The sequence below is a fragment of the Aulostomus chinensis genome, chromosome 11 (genome assembly GCF_037954235.1).
Source record: "Aulostomus chinensis isolate RoL2024-O1b breed Wild chromosome 11, RoL_Achi_v1.0, whole genome shotgun sequence".
In the NCBI taxonomy this organism is placed as follows: domain Eukaryota; kingdom Metazoa; phylum Chordata; class Actinopteri; order Syngnathiformes; family Aulostomidae; genus Aulostomus; species Aulostomus chinensis.
The window spans coordinates 27,248,133-27,268,824 of record NC_141330.1 but is presented as its reverse complement, the minus strand read 5'-3'; the positions used below and the strand labels follow the sequence as shown (position 1 = coordinate 27,268,824).

The 20,692-nt window shown below is 50.7% G+C and overlaps 1 protein-coding gene across 3 annotated transcripts in view; it reads right to left on the bottom strand.

The window, feature by feature from the left end:
* The window catches only part of cdk14 (cyclin dependent kinase 14), a 154,854-nt gene that overhangs the window by 473 nt on the left and 133,689 nt on the right, over positions 1–20,692 (bottom strand). For all 3 annotated transcript variants that reach the window (XM_086219239.1, XM_086219241.1, XM_086219240.1), the window contains one exon: positions 1–6,139. This exon is cut by the window's left edge and continues 473 nt beyond it. The gene's annotated coding sequence lies outside the window, so the exon portion shown is untranslated. The remainder of the gene's footprint in view (positions 6,140–20,692) is intronic.

Sequence of the window (20,692 nt, the reverse complement as noted above, 5' to 3'; positions counted from 1 at the left end):
CATTTCCACATCACAGTGCTTAGCGTGCAATAACATCAAGTCCTTCCTTCACTGGACGACATCTGAAATAGGATGAACATTCAAGGCGGCGGTGCCCTCCAGAGCTCCGCCAACACAGGACTCGGACGGTTCGACTGCATGCAGCCGCAGCTCCACAAACTCGGAGGTTTCAGGGGAAAATGAAGCGATGGGCGCCACACAGACAGTGTGAACAAGGAGAAACGTACCAAAAATAATTCTTCAGCTGCTAATATTGCCTGCAAGCCCCTAAAGCCACACAAGGCTGGGCAATCTCAGGCCGACGCGCTAGTGTTAACCCTGTTCTGTCACGCCTCTTTATGGCATCGCCCACCGCCCCCCCCCCTTCTCCCCACTGCACAATCACAGCCGAGGGATGAAACTGAAAAGCTGCAAGATTAACTTCAAGTAGCGTTTCCACCAGCTCGCCTCAGTCTACGCCGGAGCTTCCAGCCTGGGAACGTTATTTACACTGCGAGGGGAGGAAGGCTGGTTGCTCTGCATCAGGCAAAGCAGGACGGGGCCTATAAAGTACACACCCTAGACTTCTGTATGTCGATCATTAGTGGCGAAGCAAGTGCATCAAATGCAAGCTTGGAATGTCGGGCAACGGATTTCTCTTTAAAGTGCATTCAAACTCTACTGGGGGCGGTGAGCCTACGATGATGTATTTGGCCTCAGCGCCTCAGCTCTCGGGTGGACGGAGCTGGAATGGACAGCAGTGGTCGTGTCCTCATCCGTCCTTTCAAACAAGTCCACCAGTACAAGACTCCCATGGCGCACACTGATTAGCCACAACAGTCCCCTGCTGGCGGGTCAAGCTATTACCTCTCAGCCATTGCTGGACACTGATGTGAACAATGTGCCAGCGTGAGGACCAGAAGGGGGGCCAAGTCCCGTTGAGTGGTCCCTGACTGGTTTGTAGCTACCAAAGGTGGACTGGCAACAGGGTCACGGGTGCCCAACACTCCCCAGCATGAGGGGCCAGCAGACTCAAGCTGTTTGGTCTGATCCACAGAAGAGCTCCTGTGTGGGCCCGTCCCTGAGGTGGAGATGGCACCCGGTGGATTAGGTGAGCGGGCCAGAGGAGGCGCTGGGCAAGGCTGTTACTGTGGCATGTAGCACCTACCGAGAGACCTAGTACCACTCCTTCATGGCAGTAGGCAGGAATAGTTCAGGAGCAGAGCTCAACATGTGGACTCCGCCTCCTAATTCTCCAGAGCTCAATCCAACTGGAAAGGAAAATGAAACGGTGGAGGCTCCACCTCACACTGGACCGACCCAGCGGATTCAGCTGGTGTCTGGACTGCTGAGGCATGACAGGGACCTGGCCCAGATTCAGCAGAGGTTTTACTGTTGTGGCTGATCACTGCAGCAACCAGTATGTGGGCAGACTTAGGAGCCGTCCCTCCCCGGTCCTGAAGCGACCCCAGGTTGAGTGACCACAACGCACAGGATGAGGGACAAAAAGCCTCGTCACAGTTCTGTGTGTTTGAAGTTCCACCCAAAACAAAGGACTTGAAGGGGCAGGGCACCCGCAAATGAAAAGGAAGTCATTTTTTACTCTTGATTTTTAGTCCACAAAACACTTCTGCGGTTCCCCGGGAAACTCGTGCAGTAACCTCCCAACAATGGAGGCGAATGGTGACTAACTTTTAAACATAAAAATCAAGACGATAAATGCTCAGATGCCTCCGTGCTGCTGGTCTGGGGCGAGCCAAGAGTCCTGGAGCCTCCGCTAGCCAAGTCCTTCAGGAAAGCATCACTGCCGCCATGGTTTAGCCTCCCTGCTCACTGCAGCCTGGAGCTGCCGGCCATGACGCCATGTTTGAACAGCTTGGCGAGTGAAGGCTTCAGGACTCTCGGCTCGCCCCAGACCAGCAGCACGAAGGGTTTTTTTGTATGTTGGTCGCCATGACTTCCATTGTTTAGGAGATCACTGCAACGCTGTTTCCTCGGAAACTGCAGCAGTGATTTTGGACAAAAAAGAACTTCCATCAGCGCGACAGTGAGTCGACGATGAACACGTTTTCATTTTTTGGTGAACTTCCCCTTTAAATGCTGTGATTGATTTGACTTGACGTGGAGCCGACTTTTACTGTCCTGCTTGTTCAGTGCAGGATTTAAAAATAAACTCATTCTGTGTGGAACAATTAGAGCTCCATAGTCGCAGCTGCTGCACTGCGCATTGTGCCACACTGTGGATCCACTCAGCAGAAGTATCGCCACCCAGCACTGCTCAACTGTCCGAGATGGGAAAAAGCAATCAGGTTGATTGTGATGTGAGCTGGAGGGAGCGTGAGGGGCTGCAGGTATACAGACAGTTGCAGGACATGTTTTTCTTGCAGGCAAGACATCTATAATATAAATTTGTGTGCGTGTGCGTGCGTGTGCGTGCGTGTGTGTGTGCGTGCGTGTGGCAGGTGAGTGACATGATAATTATCCACAGTGTCCAATGATCCATGGCACCATATTTGCAGCTTCATGAAGGTCATCAACAGTGCCGTGCCAATGTTATTGTTTCTGTTGATCGCCACTCTATTATTGATTATTGATAGTACTTCACAAGGACCACTATACTTGTAAGATGTAATATTCAGATATTTTTTCCACACATCAATCTCACATTTCTCAAACATCAAAACAAAAAAAACAAACAAAAAAAGAGTATAAAGATCATTGCAGGTGTTAATACAGCTCACCTTCATCAAGGTGTCATAAAAGTTCCAAAACATTTAGAATAGAACGTGGGGGGGGGGGGGGGGGGTCACTACATGTACTGCACACAACCACACACTGTTTATCACTCCTCCATACACCCAATTAATTTGTCGGAATACAAAAGTTCGGGATGAGTGTTTGACTGGAACTAAAAACTTCCTGACGTCGATCGTCGGCCAGTGAGCAGATAGTGCAGATTCTTTCATGGTATCAGATGGAGGCGACAGGAGGAGGATTGTCGTGGGCCTGGGGGTTGTACCTTTTGTACATTAGCTCATATAAATAGATGGAAGCACCATGCTTAGCTATTGCCTGTGTTTCTTATACTCACACACCCACACACAGAACTGTTAGTTACTGTATTGCGTTAACACCCAACAGTTGGTGCCGTCCCTGTTACGCCTGCACCATCAACATCTCCGCAGACATAATTTATGTTAGAGAGGCTTTTCAGTCACAACCGGGACTCCTGCCGGCAAGTTCTGGTTCCATCATAGAGGTCCTTAAGGATCATTTAGAACCATCAACAGACCGTATCCACATGGCGGCCATGTTCTCCTGACATCACATGCTGAGTGGGACGCTAGGATGCTGGGTACTGTTGCACTCCTGCGTCCCAGGCTGCAACTGAAACCGTCCAACCAGAAGCTAGCTTTCGTGCGCAGCTAACATTAGCGTTCAGCATCGCTAACGTTGCCGCTAACCTAATGTCAGGTAAGACATATTTCTGTGTGCTGTTCATAGAGTTTGCATCCAACATTAAAGTGTGTTCCAGGCACTTTGGCAGGAAGTAGTTTGTGTTCACGAAGAGGCTGGAGAGACACTCCTGCTTCTGTGAGAGCGAAGAATGGGATTTAAGTGAACATGACACAGAAACAGGAGTGCCAGTACCTAGAACTTGACATAACGGGAAGGTATCTCGCAACACAGTAACCTGCAATGTTCACTAGGAATAAATAACATGTAACGCTCAAGTTAGCTTTTGGCTAAAAGAAGTTAACGGCTGATCAAATATCATCCATTTTCCCTCCAAATTTTCAGTTGCTGGTCAACTGGGGAACAATGGAATGATAACAATTGATCAGATTCCTAATGTTGACAGGAGTCACAGCCTGGGACGCAGCAGTTTCATGTTATCCATCATGCTGGCTTCTCACCCTGAGCGTGATGTCAGAGGAACGCGGCCGCCGCGTGACTACGGTCGATTTTATTGCATTGTCAATAAATTAACCCTGTGAACTACGTGATTCGATGGCTGAGAGGTGAAAGCAAAGGTAGTTAGTAGTCGATGGATCCGTTACGACAACTCGATACTTGATCTCGTCGCCTCAGGTCCCAAAGACTTTACACTGAGATGACATCATAACCACAAAAATACCTTTCCTTGCCACTGGGAATATTCCATTAATTTTATACTTTCATACTTAAAAAAAAACCTAATGGCAAACCAATAACTGGCATCTGCAGTTCGAGTGTCAGGACACCTGCTGATGTCTTTACAATGGAGGTTCTGATTTTCAAGTTTCTGCTTCTGTGTTTTGGACGCCGTAGCCCATAAATCTCAGCAAGGACGTTTGCAATTAAAATATTCTCTTAACTGATGGCCATGATGAACCAAACGAGAGACCATAAAAACGCATGTCCTTTTCAGATGTCCAAGTACAAAACTTAAATAAAGAGAGTAATATAACATCTACTAACCTCTACGACCTACCGAATACGCTTAAGAGTGTCTAAATCAGACGTGTTGATACCAAGTGTGTGACAAATACCGTGCAAATACAAGACTTATCTGGTAAACAAGCTGTGCTGCCAAAAAAACTGGCCCATACTGTATATTAGTGATGATAAAATAAATCAGCTTTATAAGTATCAAATGAACAACTTTGGAACAGAAATCTGTTGAGGCAGCTGAGTCTGTCACAATGACCATAGAACAGGAAGAACCTTCAGTTGGACGAGTTGAAATTGTTCTTCAGGACCAGACGTGACGCTGCTGCCTGAAGACGAAGACGGAGTTTGGTTTATCCCAGAAGACGAGCTGGTCAGCGAGCGAGTGAGGCCAGCTAAAGATTCACCACGTCGCCGCAGCCTCGGGTTTCTCAGTCTAATTCCTTTAGATTGTTTGTCAGATTTAGCCGTTTCCATTCAACTTTTTTCGTATGCGACATTTCAAAGAGGATCAAAAGATGTCGAAGGAAATGAACGTTCTCCTCCTCCTCAAAGTCTAGATGGCAGAGGACTTCGCACCCGCTGAGGTCCAAAAGGAGTTTCCATCTGTGTGGGAACCACCTCCGCCGGTGCAGTGCTCAGGGTGGCGGCGGGTGTCAACGCTCGCCTACATCAGGAGCAAACTTGGGTGGATTTGAATTTATACATAGCTGCTGCATTTCGGTTTCGACATCTTCTGAAGTGATGATTCAACTTCAGTCACTGATAACTGAACTGCGAGGGTCTGGTGCTGTGGAAGTCTGCGAGCGCTGGAGCAGGACAAGGCCCCGCCCTCAGGGAGGCTGTTACGCCACCTGAAAGCCCTCCATCTCATTTTCACTGTCTGCAGTTCCACAAAGCTGACTGGAGAGACGGGCTGTCTTCGTTTGACTGACTGCATTATTGTCGTTGTATAGGTGCATTTTGTACAGTATGCGTATCTGCTGTGTGTACTGTGTTGTAGTTAGAGCAGTGAAGTGGTGAAAAGATGTAGAAGTATTAAAACTGTCTATTATGTAGTTTCTAGATGAGTATATTGTACATACAAACATACATTCTTGAACAGGAGGTTTGTTACAAACACGGAGCACAATAGTAAGTCCTCTTCTATACTTCTATACTGAACTGGGACCATGATAAATGAGTCTTTGTAGCCTTAGAAAAGTAAACAAAGGTTGGAAATGAAAGCCTGAAATCTTAGGTACCGTCCGAAATGCGCACATGCATCTGTTTGTATCCTCTCTTCCTCATGCACACGCACACACACACACGCTCATGGACACATACTCACACACACACACACACACGCGCACGCACGCACACACACACACACGGACACATACTCACACACACACACGCACACACACATGGACACATACTCACACACACACACATGGACATACACTCACTCACACACGCACACACACACACATGGACATACACTCACTCACACACACACACACACACACACACACGGACATATACTCACTCACACACACACGGACATATACTCACTCACTCACACACACACACACACACACACACACACGGACATATACTCACTCACACACAAACACGGACATATACTCACTCACACACACACACTCATTGTGAAGGTAATAAATAAGGAGAACTGGGGCTCTTTCATTCGTTGGGATCCTCCTTCGTTGTGGTCATCACCAACAGCTACCTGAAACAGAGAGACACAAACAGGAGCTTTGTCAGTGACACAGGAGGAAACCCGAGTGACTGAGCAGAGAGTCGCTGTGTTCACGGTTGGCAAACATTCAAGTTCCTCTTCAGTGGATATGAAGACAACAAGTTTGCTCAAGGCACAAGTGAAGAAGCGGCCGAGGGCCTCCTTCATGGTGGGGCAGCTGCACAGCCTGGGAAGCCACACGGACAAAGTTGTGATTCGTGACTTTGTTTTGCAAAAATTAAAAACTGGCTTGAACTGCCCATCATTGTGGCGAGTCAGTCTGCTCTGTACCAGGAGGCGGTCCCACGTGGAGCGGTGGACTCAGCCTGTCATCACACCTGATGGTCCTCATCTGTACGTGCTGATGAAAACCCAACTACAGCCTTTCTGGTCCCTGTGTCCTGTGGTTACCGAGGAGCGGCAGACGTCACGGGAACAGGAGGAGGAGGAGGTTCTCTCTGAACCCACAGCCTGATGTCCCCCAACCCTAACCAGTCAGTCTGGCTGTGTAACCTAGCAACGCAGTCATGATCAGAACTACATCTGTCAAGGTTGCAGCAACACCAGGGCCTTGTGGTCTGCTGTCTCGGTCCACAGTCCAGGTCTGAGTCCACTGAAGCTTTTCTTCTGGGGCTCTTACTGCTTTCAATTGGAGTGCCATGTTTTCACGCCACACTGCACATGCCAGTAGCAGGACGTGGCGCTGAGCATCTTTGGTGCCTACGGGAGGCGAGTACCTCACACTGACCACTCACCACCGTATCATAGCAACCAAACACTGAGCTGCTCTCAAACGTTGGGGGGGACTCAGGCCTTACGCTGAAAAAGCCTGAATAATGCAGGTGGTTGCAGTGGCACACAGTTTAATAAACTCAGAATCAGTTACAAAAACAGAGAGTTGAACTTGAGTGATGTCATCAACTTGAGTGATGTCATCAGGGAGCAGCGTCTGTCTCAGAGGTGCTGCTCATGTTTTATCCAGCAAAACCCTCAGTGGCTGTGAATCCAGGGCTGGCACCAGAGCACGGCTGGAAGAGTCAGTCCGCCACTGACTGATGACCCCCTCCTCTCAGCCATGTGAGCTTGCAGGTGCTGCAGCTCTAACGTGCAAACCTGCTCGACCTCGCAGCTGCTAATGATTCCTTCTGTTGGACCAAGACGTCTGGGCCTGAGGCCGGAGGCAGAGTGGAGGAGAGAAGGTGGAAGAGGATGGGAGGAACAGGATGAGAGGGAAGGAGAGGCAGAGAGGGAGTAGATATCAGAGAGGTGCAGTGAGGAAAAACCAGGAGGAGCAGAGGATGAGGAGCATGGAGGAGGAGTAGAGATGAAGAGGGGGCGCTGTGGACTGATAAATGTTATTTCTTTTCTTAGGTCTCTTCCCTGGGGGAGTGTGGCTCGGAGGTAGAGTGGCTGTCTAGCAACCGAAGGGTCGCTGGTTCGATCCTCTCTTCCCCCGGTGACCACGTCCAAGTGTCCTTGAGCAAGACACTGAGCCCCTAAGTGCTCCTGATGGCCCTGAGATGGACTGGTGACCCGTCCAGGGTGAACCCCACCTCTCACCCAATGTCAGCTGGTATAGGCTCCACCCCCTTAACGGATAAGCAGTATAGAAAATGGACGGATGGATGGTGTCTTTCCTGGCTTTCCCCTGTCCCACCCCCCCTCGCCCCCCCCCCCTTCCATCCAACTATCCACCCATGTCCTGAGCCCCTCCTCGCTCGTCAGGTCCCAGTGGACGCAGCAGGCTTGTATATGCCAGCAATTTCAAACGCTGGATGAATGCCTTGTTTACCCGCTGCCCTGGTAGCTTCCTGAGCCCTAGCATGTACGTGCATCACGTGCTCACGTGCTCACGTGACGAGCAGCATCAGCTCTGCTGGAGTGGGAGGGCAGGTGAGCGAGTGCAGGTGTGTGGAGTTCTGGGCTCTGTGGTGCGGTGACACCAACGGTCAGACAGAATCCACACCAGCACACCAGAGAGGAGGCTGGAAGCAGGGAGAACAACGTCCGACCTTCAGAGGTCGTTTGTGAAGGTCGTGGTGTCTTTGGCGTGGAGGCTTCATGTGACGTATCTCACTGTCTGAAGCGGAGGCGTCCAAGTCACAAAGGACTGAGAGGTTAATGTCATCATTTATCAAAACAAATGATGCATGTTACCTGAACAAAAACAACTTGATCAGGACTGTGAAGGACACAAATTCTTTCTCTTTATCAGTAAAATAATCCCTAAATCATTCATCATTGTTTCCTCACCATAAAGGACAGATGATGAGTGAAGATGAAGAGACATGGCTGGAACTCCATAGCAACCGTGTGCTGATGTTCCCGTGCAGCATCGTCAGAGACCGACGGAGTCGCGTCAGTTCCCGGATGGTCTTTAATTACACGCGTGTTTACTGGCTTCAACAGCTGAGTCCCACTTCCTGTCAACCCTGTCAGACGTTCACTACAATGTCATCCCCTCGGTCGCTGCCAAGGGCCCCAGTCCAGCTCTGACTGCAGTCTAGAGACGGTCGACTGTCATCTGGGAGGAACGCTCAGTCACTGGAGAGAGGCGTGACGCGCACTACGGAGCAGCTACATGAGGGTGAGCCTGCAGGACCTGCAGCCTCTGTAGATCCACTCTACAATCACAGTGTCAGGTGGTTGGAGGCTACAGGACAAGAATCCACTCACTGACCGATTCCAAGAACTTCAGTGTTTTCTGTCACCTCCATCACAGCAATGTTTCGGTTGTAGCTTTTGATTTTTCATGTTGGTCATAGTTGTGTTTTTCTTAGCATTTTCAGGGTTTTGTGTGTGTGTGTGTGTGTGAGAGAGAGAGAGAGAGAGAGAGAGAGAGAGAGAGAGAGAGAGAGAGAGTGTGTGTGTGGCAGATGGAACTGGTGGATGGTTTTGTGGGTTGTGGGATTTAGCAGACGGGGCCAGCTGCTGGCTGTCCTTTAAAAGAGACCCCCCCCCCCCTACACACACACACACACACACACACACACACACACAAACCTGTAATCCCTCCAATGCTCGTTGTTGGCCTCCAACGACAGAGTGAGAAGCAAACAGGGAATGAAAATGAAGATTAAAAACAAAAAGACTAGGAGAGGTGACAAGTACCACTGCTTTCACTCCACTGAGGAGCACGCGGCCTCACACTGATGCCAAAGTTGTAACACGTTCATTTTAAAAGGTGGAACTCGGCCTGTTCACTCCTTCAGTGTCGCAGGGCCCATCCAGAAATCCCTGGTGACTCATCAGAAGGGACTTTGCTGCACTTCTCCAAATGTAAAAGCAAATAGGTGCGTGGTGTCGACCTGGTTCAGGACCTGCTAAGGCCAGGGGGCCCAGTTCTTGAGGGGCAAAGTGGGACATTTAACAACTTTTCAGAGCAGAAAAGCTGCCACCAACAAATCCAGCGACAAGCCACTTCCCAAATCTTAGTGTTAGCAACACGGCTATGCTGTCAGCATGGGTCCTGTTCCAGTCTCCATGCTGCAGAGGACCCGGGTTTGGATCGCTCCCCCTCCTTAGGGTCCTCCATTGGTGTGGCTCCTCCTCTCCGGTCATCTGGTTGTTCCACCGACGGGCTGTTTTACTACTGAGGGAAAGCTCCAGCACTCCTCTTGTTTGGTGCACCTCCTCCCTCCAGTACCAACCTGGGGACACAAAGCACCCTCCCCTGCTGGCCCCGCAGTGCCAGACTGAGCATGAGAGGGGACCGGTCCCCCCCAGCTGGAGCTCCTGCTCTACAGCCGTGATGAACGTGAGATCCACGTCTACTTCATAGTGACATCCGTGTGCTATCAATGCTCTTCACACGCCCCAGACAAGCCTGCCTCCACTGTACTCCTCCTCTGTCTCCTCCTCTGTCTCCTCCCCCTGTTCTCTACCTGCCCCCAGCAGGACCTCATCCAGTCCACTCCAGAAAACTCCTGCTGCATGACTACAGTGCTTCTCACACCAGCTTGGCTGACTCAAACCGACAGACCTGAGCCCCCTCCATTCATCCATCCATGCCCAACCCAGGGGTCACGACCTCTGACCCCTCTCCCTGCTCTGGGGTCTGCTCCTGTCTAATGAACTGAGTCAGACTGCATCTAAATGTTATGCACTGAGCAGGCAAGGTGATGGTTCATAGCTGCTTTATTACGTGTGTGTGTGTGTGTGTGTGTGCATGTGTGTGTGTGTGTGTGTGCGTGTGTGTGTGTGTGTGCGTGTGTGTGTGTGTGCGTGTGTGTGTGCGTGGCATTTGTTGTCTATGCCTGTGAATCGTGGGTTTGGATGAGTGAAACTCCTCTAACATTTTTCTGTTTGAGCTTCCCACTGAAACTTGATTGCACTTCAGTGATTTTAGAAGAATGCAGTTCTGTCGGCCAGCTCTTTGTTCAGCGGCCCGTCTGCAACAAACACGGTTTTATTACCAGCCAAGCCAGTATACTGTGTACTACTGTGTAGTACTGATAAACAGAAGTAGGGAGGGAGAGAGAGAAGTACCCTTCTTGATGTGATAGTGGGAATGCAGAAGAGCCTCTGACGCTGAAGGACCTGCAGCCTCATTGGTTGATTTGGTCTCAGCGGCGCCGGCAGCTGATGGACGAGGGAGCGTGTGAGCACAAATATCCTGATTTATAAAATAGAAGAGTGAGGGCACAGGGCACACCTGACGGCCTCCATCAGTCTACCTGGAGAAGTGCACACGTGACATCTGCCTACCCCACTGGACACGCCCCCTTCGACCTGCACAGTCGATATGAAACAGCCGATGACAATAGTATGAATGAAGCAAGAGTAGGAGGATTGTGTGGTGATGTGTGTGTGGTGATGTGTGTGTGGTGATGTGTGTGTGTGGTGATGTGTGTGTGGTGATGTGTGTGTGGTGATGTGTGTGTGTGGTGATGTGTGTGTGTGGTGATGTGTGTGTGGTGATGTGTGTGTGTGGTGATGTGTGTGTGTGGTGATGTGTGTGTGGTGATGTGTGTGTGTGGTGATGTGTGTGTGTGGTGATGTGTGTGTGTGGTGATGTGTGTGTGTGGTGATGTGTGTGTGGTGATGTGTGTGTGGTGATGTGTGTGTGTGGTGATGTGTGTGTGTGGTGATGTGTGTGTGTGGTGATGTGTGTGTGTGGTGATGTGTGTGTGGTGATGTGTGTGTGTGGTGATGTGTGTGTGTGGTGATGTGTGTGTGGTGATGTGTGTGTGTGGTGATGTGTGTGTGTGGTGATGTGTGTGTGTGGTGATGTGTGTGTGTGGTGATGTGTGTGTGGTGATGTGTGTGTGTGGTGATGTGTGTGTGGTGATGTGTGTGTGTGGTGATGTGTGTGTGTGGTGATGTGTGTGTGGTGATGTGTGTGTGGTGATGTGTGTGTGGTGATGTGTGTGTGTGGTGATGTGTGTGTGTGGTGATGTGTGTGTGGTGATGTGTGTGTGTGGTGATGTGTGTGTGTGGTGATGTGTGTGTGGTGATGTGTGTGTGTGGTGATGTGTGTGTGTGGTGATGTGTGTGTGGTGATGTGTGTGTGGTGATGTGTGTGTGGTGATGTGTGTGTGGTGATGTGTGTGTGGTGAGGAGTGTGTGGTGATGTGTGTGTGGTGATGAGTGTGTGTGGTGATGTGTGTGTGGTGATGTGTGTGTGTGGTGATGTGTGTGTGGTGATGAGTGTGTGTGGTGATGTGTGTGTGGTGATGTGTGTGTGGTGATGAGTGTGTGTGGTGATGTGTGTGTGGTGATGTGTGTGTTTGGTGATGTGTGTGTGTGGTGATGTGTGTGTGGTGATGTGTGTGTGGTGATGTGTGTGTGTGGTGATGTGTGTGTGGTGATGTGTGTGTGGTGATGTGTGTGTGGTGATGTGTGTATGGTGATGTGTGTGTGGTGATGTGTGTGTGGTGATGTGTGTGTGGTGATGTGTGTATGTGGTGATGTGTGTGTGGTGATGTGTGTATGGTGATGTGTGTGTGGTGATGTGTGTATGGTGATGTGTGTGTGGTGATGTGTGTGTGGTGATGTGTGTGTGGTGATGAGTGTGTGTGGTGATGTGTGTGTGGTGATGTGTTTGTGTGGTGATGTGTGTGTGGTGATGTGTGTGTGTGGTGATGTGTGTGTGGTGATGTGTGTGTGGTGATGTGTGTGTGTGGTGATGTGTGTGTGGTGATGTGTGTGTGGTGATGTGTGTATGGTGATGTGTGTGTGGTGATGTGTGTGTGGTGATGTGTGTGTGTGGTGATGTGTGTGTGGTGATGTGTGTGTGGTGATGTGTGTATGTGGTGATGTGTGTGTGGTGATGTGTGTGTGGTGATGTGTGTGTGGTGATGTGTGTGTGGTGATGTGTGTGTATGGTGATGTGTGTGTGGCGATGTGTGTGTGGTGATGTGTGTGTGTGGTGATGTGTGTGTGGTGATGTGTGTGTGGTGAGGAGTGTGTGTGGTGATGTGTGTGTGTGGTGATGTGTGTGTGGTGATGTGTGTGTGTGGTGAGGAGTGTGTGGTGAGGAGTGTGTGGTGATGTGTGTGTGGTGAGGAGTGTGTGTGGTGATGTGTGTGTGGTGATGTGTGTGTGTGGTGAGGAGTGTGTGGTGAGGAGTGTGTGGTGATGTGTGTGTGGTGAGGAGTGTGTGGTGATGTGTGTGTGCGGTGAAGTGTGAGTGGTGAGGAGTGTGTGGTGATGTGTGTGTGTGGTGATGTGTGTGTGGTGATGTGTGTGTGTGGTGAGGAGTGTGTGGTGAGGAGTGTGTGGTGATGTGTGTGTGGTGATGTGTGTGTGTGGTGATGTGTGTGTGGTGATGTGTGTGTGTGGTGAGGAGTATGTGGTAATGTGTGTGTGCGGTGATGTGTGTGTGGTGAGGAGTGTGTGGTGATGTGTGTGTGTGTGTGGTGATGTGTGTGTGTGGTGAGGAGTGTGTGGTGATGTGTGAGTGGTAATTTGTGTGTGGTGATGAGTGTGTGGTGATGTGTGTGTGTGTGGTGATGTGTGTGTGGTAATGTGTGTGTGTGGTGATGTGTGTGTGTGGTGATGTGTGTGTGTGGTGAGGAGTGTGTGGTGAGGAGTGTGTGTTGATGTGTGTGTGTGGTGATGTGTGTGTGTGGTGAGGAGTGTGTGGTGAGGAGTGTGTGGTGAGGACTGTGTGGTGATGTGTGTGTGTGGTGATGTGTGTGTGTGTGGTGAGGAGTGTGTGGTGATGTGTGTGTGTGTGTGTGTGGTGATGTGTTTGTGTGGTGATGTGTGTGTGTGTGGTGATGTGTTTGTGTGGTGATGTGTGTGTGTGTGTGGTGATGTGTGTGTGTGGTGATGTGTGTGTGTGGTGATGTGTGTGTGTGGTGAGGAGTGTGTGGTGAGGAGTGTGTGGTGATGTGTGTGTGTGGTGAGGAGTGTGTGGTGAGGAGTGTGTGGTGATGTGTGTGTGTGGTGATGTGTGTGTGTGGTGAGGAGTGTGTGGTGAGGAGTGTGTGGTGATGTGTGTGTGTGTGTGTGGTGATGGTTTTGTGTGGTGATGTGTGTGTGTGTGGTGATGTGTGTGTGTGTGGTGAGGAGTGTGTGGTGATGTGTGTGTGTGTGGTGATGTGTGTGTGTGGTGAGGAGTGTGTGGTGAGGAGCGTGTGGTGATGTGTGTGTGTGGTGAGGAGTGTGTGGTGAGGAGTGTGTGGTGATGTGTGTGTGTGGTGAGGAGTGTGTGGTGATGTGTGTGTGTGTGTGTGGTGATGGTTTTGTGTGGTGATGTGTGTGTGTGTGGTGATGTGTGTGTGTGTGGTGAGGAGTGTGTGGTGATGTGTGTGTGTGGTGATGTGTGTGTGTGGTGATGTGTGTGTGGTGATGTGTGTGTGTGTGGTGATGTGTGTGTGTGGTGATGTGTGTGTGTGGTGATGCCGTCATGTGTCAGGTGCATCTGACAGTTCAAGCTCACTGCAGTGATTTTTAAGCAGTAAAAGTACCCTGAACTTCAGGTACTTGGAGATGCTGTCAAGGTTCGACAGCTAAATGCTGATGCGATGACCAGTGATGACCTCCCTCCTACATTTTACTCAAGTGCAAGTATTCACCTGGAATCGGCGCCTGTGATGAGTTTCCAGGGTTCAAACAGGCAGGTGAGCCCGGTGGAGCACAAGACTCCAACGGCCTTCTCCTGCTGTGAAGGCTCCTGTCGCTGCTCTGAGAGGCCGATCCAGAAGACATGAGAGTGGAATGAAGCTCGTTTGCTCAGATTATCTACAAATTTTCCCTTCAATGGCGCACACACACACACACGCATGCACACATGTGTGCACATACACACGCGTGCACATACACATGCACACAAAGTGCTTTTCTACTGCTTGTTGGCTTGTTTTTACTGCCAACATGAATCAAGACAAAACTCACAAAGTGTTTGCTTTGTAGAAACCCTTTAATACTGAGGCTACACAGACAGACTGAACGGTGAAAGGGGCCTGTTTGCTCAGGTTTCTCACGTAATCCTGGCTGGATTAAGTCTTAAAACTGACATAGTAGGATACGGACAAGCCAGCGTCTAAACATCAACAAAGCCTGGGCGATGTGCTGGAGCTGGGCAGATCCACTCAGCCCAAATACCTCGCACCACAAAAGCCATCAATCAAGACCCAAACAGCTGGATTCCATCATGTTGCCGTGACCTTTCACCCTCACGTAGCCTGAGAAGCACTGCAGAGTTTCTGCAGCAGCCTCCAACAACACTGAAGCAGGTGAGAGGGTACGTTGGCTGGTGCTCAGGTACAACGTGCAGGTGAGCTGAGCGGGCGGCTGATGACCTCAGCGTGAGCCGGAAGGTGAATCTCTCATCGCGTGAGCCTGATGACACAAGCGCTTGAAATGAGCTCAGTTCCTCCGTAGGGTGGCGTGTTTATGATGGATGCCAACCAGGGTTCAGAGTCTAGTTCAGGACCCTTGGACTCTGGAGGACGGAGCAGGGATCAAACCTGTGACACTGCTAGTAATAGACGGCCGCTGTAAACGACCACAGAGTGATCGAGCGCCGTAGCGAGAGACTGTTGATGTGCTGTGAGTCCAGGTTCTCTCTGACTCTCCCGCCAGCACAAGCCTGGGAACAAAAGAAAGAACCAGAGGAAGAACTGGCATGTTGGGGGGCACCTTGGGGGCCTCGCACTACGTGAGGGGCATATTCCACAGAGGCAACACCCGCTGACCGCCGCACCGCTGCTACACTGGGAAAGTTGTTTTAGCTCCAAGCTCATGGCTTAAAGCCCTAACACGCCATCGCTGAACGGCACCAGAGAACTCTGGGTGATTCCCTCCTGGGTGTGACGAGGCTGTGATGAGCTACAGGACCACGTCTGCCACAGGAGGAGTCGTGAAACCCCAGTGCCTCATGAGGGAAGCTTTGTCCTCTGTGCTCATGGCTCCTGGCTGATGGAGGTGAACTAACAGTGCTGCAGATCTTGTTGGTAAAAGAGCAGCCATGCCAGCTGCTGCTGCTCTACACAAACACGCTCGCCTTTGTTTTTCTTGCTTCAGTTGTCTGGGCCAGAGACACTGAATATTCCTGTTAAAAACATGAATCAACACACACACACACACACACACACACACTCATATGTTTCCTATTACTCCTGGCAGTGCACCCTCTTGCTGAAATCACACCACTCAGATAATTCTGCAGACACACACACACACACACACACACACACACACACACACACACACACACACACACACACACATCTTTTCAGTTTGATCACCATCCAACTCTAGCAACACTCCAAAAGAAAGTGTAGTTGGAAAAGTGGTGTGAGGCCATAAAAGGACAGCACCATCGACTGATACTCGCTCGTGTCACGGCGGATCTGTACGTCTCGCCCGGGACGCGACACGCACCAACATCCATCAACATCTGGCTCAGTCATGTCCAGGTCAAAGGGCTCGGCAGCAGTCGCAGGGTCGATCAGCTTGGATCACCAGTCATCAGTGCGTGATGCTGCGTTGCATGTTACGCACGGGCCGCCGGCCCCGGAAACACCGCACACCCCACGTTCGAGTCATACTCCTGCAGAAGTGCCGCGGCGGTCTGAGTAAAAGGTCTGAACAGACTCAACATCAAACATGATGATGACGATGATCTTGTCCTCCTTCTTGAATCTCGAGTTTCACCCCTGCAGGGACGTCTGCAGCTGGCGGTGAATCAGCTGATTCGGTTTTATGTGTGTCATCTCTGTGGTCACGCTGGCTCTCACTGCTAGCAGAGCCTCTCATCTCTGACAGCAACCACCTCAGAGACGTCCTCGCCACCTCAGCACGAGTCGCCCATGTAAGGCTGTTCCTCTCCTGGCCCCGCCCTGACCTCAGGAGCTGTGGCGTTAGACTGACAGGCAGCTGAAGGACACAAACAAACCTTTCCTGGGTTGTTTTTCTCTAACAGGTCATCTTCAGTGTGACTGAAGGAAGCGGAATCAAAGCCAGCAGGAGTCGTGAACGTAGGAAGGCTCTCCCTCATGACTTCTGCTGACCCAATTGAACCTCCGGACTTGACCCGTTCTAGAAATGTGACAATCTCTCTTCTGGTGCTGTTAAAGCTAAATCACCACAATTGCTCAGCTCAGCTGTGTGTGGCAATGTGGCGAGGAGTAATGAGAGTATTCCGAGGGTCAAAGAACGCCTCAAGTAGGAACGCCTTCATCCACGAACTTGCAAACACACCCACTTGCTGCGGTTCGCCAGGTTCCCATTCCATAAATCCTTGTTTGGGGGTATGTTTTTCTTGTCTGGGGCCTGGCTGACTTCCCCTCACTGCAATTTGAGTCAAGTGATGGAAACCCTGAGAGGAGGGGGGAGGATGGAGATGGGAGGAGGTGAGGCAGCTCCAATGGAACTGGGAGAGTGGACTTGTCACTCAGAGTGCTGGAGGGGGAGGAGAAATACGGAGAAGCAGACCTGTGGGTAAAGATCAGCTCTCCCTCCCGCTGGGAGCTGCCAGGGACCTGCATCACCCTCCAACAACCCACCCGGGTCAGACACCGCTTCTCTGACCAATGATCAACGTTGATTCAAACTAGTTCAATCAACAAGGGCTCAGATCCGAGTCATGACAGGTCAGCTGCCCCGGGTCACTACCCAGGAGAGGTGCAGTGCAGTTGACAGGCTGGACACGGAGGTGTGAAGCTCACGAAGCACTCGATATCTCAGCACACATCTGTGATGATTCGACCGTCATTCACTGCCGGCGAGCCTGCAAACATTCCTGTCAGCGTGCTCCAGCAGGCTGTGACCTGCGACGACGGCGTTTAAACCACCAGGATTCATCTCGCGCGTCCTGGTTGTTAGCACCAGCTAACACTGCTGCAGCTCTAACTGGACCCTGAGTCTCCAGAGACCTGGAGGAGGGCACACCTGGAGAACTAAACGATATTCTGCTGGTCTAGTTGGTGTCACACCGTATCTGATGAAACGTTCTGCTGGTGGGGGAGGTGTGGAGGCAGGACGGGTGTTTGGGGGAGTGCAGGAGGGGGTGAGGATCTCGGCTCGGTGCTCTACACATGGAGTGGAGCTGTTGTATTCTTGTGTACCACTGCAGCAGCTGCCGGGGCTCTGTGATAAACTGACCCACACACTGAGGTCGTGACCTCACTACTATGCTAACAAGCCTAGCCTGACTGGTGGCAGCGCCCAAGAGAAGGTCGACGTTCCTCGTTTGGCTGCAGCAAACTCACCTTCTTAATCTCAGTTTACTTCCTGTTGGACAAAGAAACACCTTCCCGTGCAGGTGGACGCTGCTGAGGCGTGACATGGCAACACGCTGTGGCTCAGACGCACCGCCCAGACCGCTCCCTCTTTAACACCACTGCCACTGAGGCAACCCTCCTCCTTAGCCAGTGGGAGGCGTTACTGAGAACTTCCCTTTACCTCTGCTGCCGATTTGACGTGATCCTTGAAACAGAGGGAAGGAAATCCTGGGGGGGGGGGGGGGGCAACTAGCTGGAGTTGGAGGGCAATAAAATCTTAGGTAGAGAATCTGTGAGAACGCATCACTGGGAAAACAGCGTAGTAAGAGAGAACCGTCTTTATTGTGGGTCTAATGTAAAGAACAAATAAGACAGCAGAGCGGTTTGATCTCTGCGATGCTGCGGTGAAGCGCTGATCAGCATGGGAACGCTCGTCTGCAGGGAAGCGACTTTCACCCGCCTCACTACAATGCAGCTCTAATGAAAGGTTCAGGTTTGAGTTTCAGGCTGTAATCCAACACACCAGCTGGGTCTATGATATGTGCTCGCCCCATTAGAGCCTGGGTGAGTTTCACCTGTCAACAACAGGGAGATTCAACCACCTTTCACCCCCCCCCCCCCAACATGGCCGTCAGGGGCCAGCTAATGGCTGTCAGATCTTCCACCACCATCAAAGTCTTTTAAAAATCAAATAGCATAATGAAGGGATAAAGGAGTGTTTATGGAGCAGAGATATCGATAAGACCCCCACCAAGGAGCTCAACGAGCAGGAAACTGGTTGAAGTGGCTACATCCTGATGAGTATTAGCAGAAAGTCAGAGCTTGAGCTGAGTGGGTACCCACCAGGACACAGAACTCGTGCATGCTAGTACGTCTGTGACCTGCATGACCCGGGAGCCTTGATGCTGACCACCTCTGACCCTGAGACCGACGCCCGAGCAGCCCAGGCGGCAGGCTTGTAGCTGATGCTACATCAACTAGCCCTCACCGACACAACCGACTTTAGCTTGCTGCAGAATTGATTGGCTTTAATGGAACATCTTTGCTCTGCTGCATTTTGGTATTAAAAGGACTGTTTCAACAAAATGTGTGTAGGATAATTCTGTCTCTACAATACTGGTGAGTAGATGACCCCCCCCCCGTCTGCACGTCGCTCCTGTGCTCTGCGGGTGAACTATGAATGCTCTCTGGTTGTGCAGTCCAGTGCTGGCGGTGGTTCTCCCTCCTAATTATAAACTACAACAGCCCTGCTCCAGCGGCTCATTATTGCAGGACACCGGCGTGTGAGAAAATGCCTCCCAGATCTAAAAAAAAATTTGATATGTTTTTTTTTTCTGATCAGCCGCTTTGCTGCTTGAGGTTTTAGTTCCATTTAGACAATTAAAATGACTTGGTTAGGGAAAGATTGTGCTCATGGCTGAAAGAAACCAATGATGACAGGATGCAAACCTCAGTATCTGCAAACCAGTCCAGCTCGGTTTTTACCCAACCATCTATTGCCTCCCCCATTAGAGGTTTGTGGTGCTAAAACAATGTGGTGCTTCCATGTTCGGTCGTCAAGTCAAAGTCAACATTTCTCTGGTGTTTGAACTAATGCTGCTATATTCCTGAGGAGGACAGAGTGTACTATTCTGACGCCTGAATGTAAATACTGGGTGGGTGTGTTCAGGGCTCCATAAAGCTTTTAACAGGGAGTGGGGAGAGAGAGAGAGAGAGAGAGAGAGAGAGAGTCCTGCTGCAGCCAAGGGCCTGAAGAGCCAAGAGGCCAGGAGGTTAATTTTAGAGCTCTGTGGTGTCACTGGGAGACGGCTGTTAGCCTTCTGTTTAGACCTCTTACAAGTCTGTTTGAGCTGCTGCGTGCACACACACACACACACACACACACACACACACACACACACACACACACACACACACACACACACACACACACTTTCCTGTCGATTTCAGACGTCAGTCATGGACGGCTGGTTTTAAGAGCACCACTGTGAGATCAGATAGTTGCGGTGGCATTCTTGCAGCTGGCGCGTCACGGCGCTGTGAGTTACTGCTTGTGTTGAAAAGACTGGGTGTTGCCTGCGCTGGGACTTGGATAATGTGTCCCATTCCAGACAACAAGCCACCCTGATATGTATCCACTCACCATTGTTCACACTTGAACGCCAGGGAGCAAAATATACATGCAACATGTAAGTAGGCTGTTCTGTTCTCAGAGAGCACTCACAACTTTATTATTTATTTATCATGGTTGGAGCTGCAGGCAGTGATAATCAGGCCAGTCTGGGGATGTGAGACACGGGTGGGTGACAGACTGTTGGGGGGGGGGACACTCAAGATCATATCAGAAAGCAGAATACCCCCCCCCCCACCTTCCTGTTTCTGACCTAATCTGAGGAGGAGTTCCATAAACTATGATGCATGTGAAACTGCTACAAATACACAAAAAGCCAAAATCAAACGCCACGCGATGACCTTCCGGCCGAGCTGAGGTCACGCACTACAAGCACCTTTGGTTGAGCCAGTATTTGCACATCTGTTACTGCAGCAACCTCACAAGACATTTCCATACATGGTTCCTGCATCCTCCTCAGTGCTCCATTGCTGGAATGAAACCGTTTCCCTCCAAGTGTGGTGCTGCTGCACAGACCACCGCTGCCTCCACCCCGAGCCCAGGGAGGGAGGCATCGGCCCTGGGCCTGGGAGCAGGGATCCAGCCCTGAATGGGGCACTTCAGCGTGTTCAGCCATCAAATCAGAGCTGCTGCTGCTGCTGATGGCGCTGAAAGCTGCTTTAAAGAGGCCTAAACGGCTGCATTTAGTGAGGAAATCAGCTTGAACATACCATTCTATTTCTGCACGTTCCCTCTCTC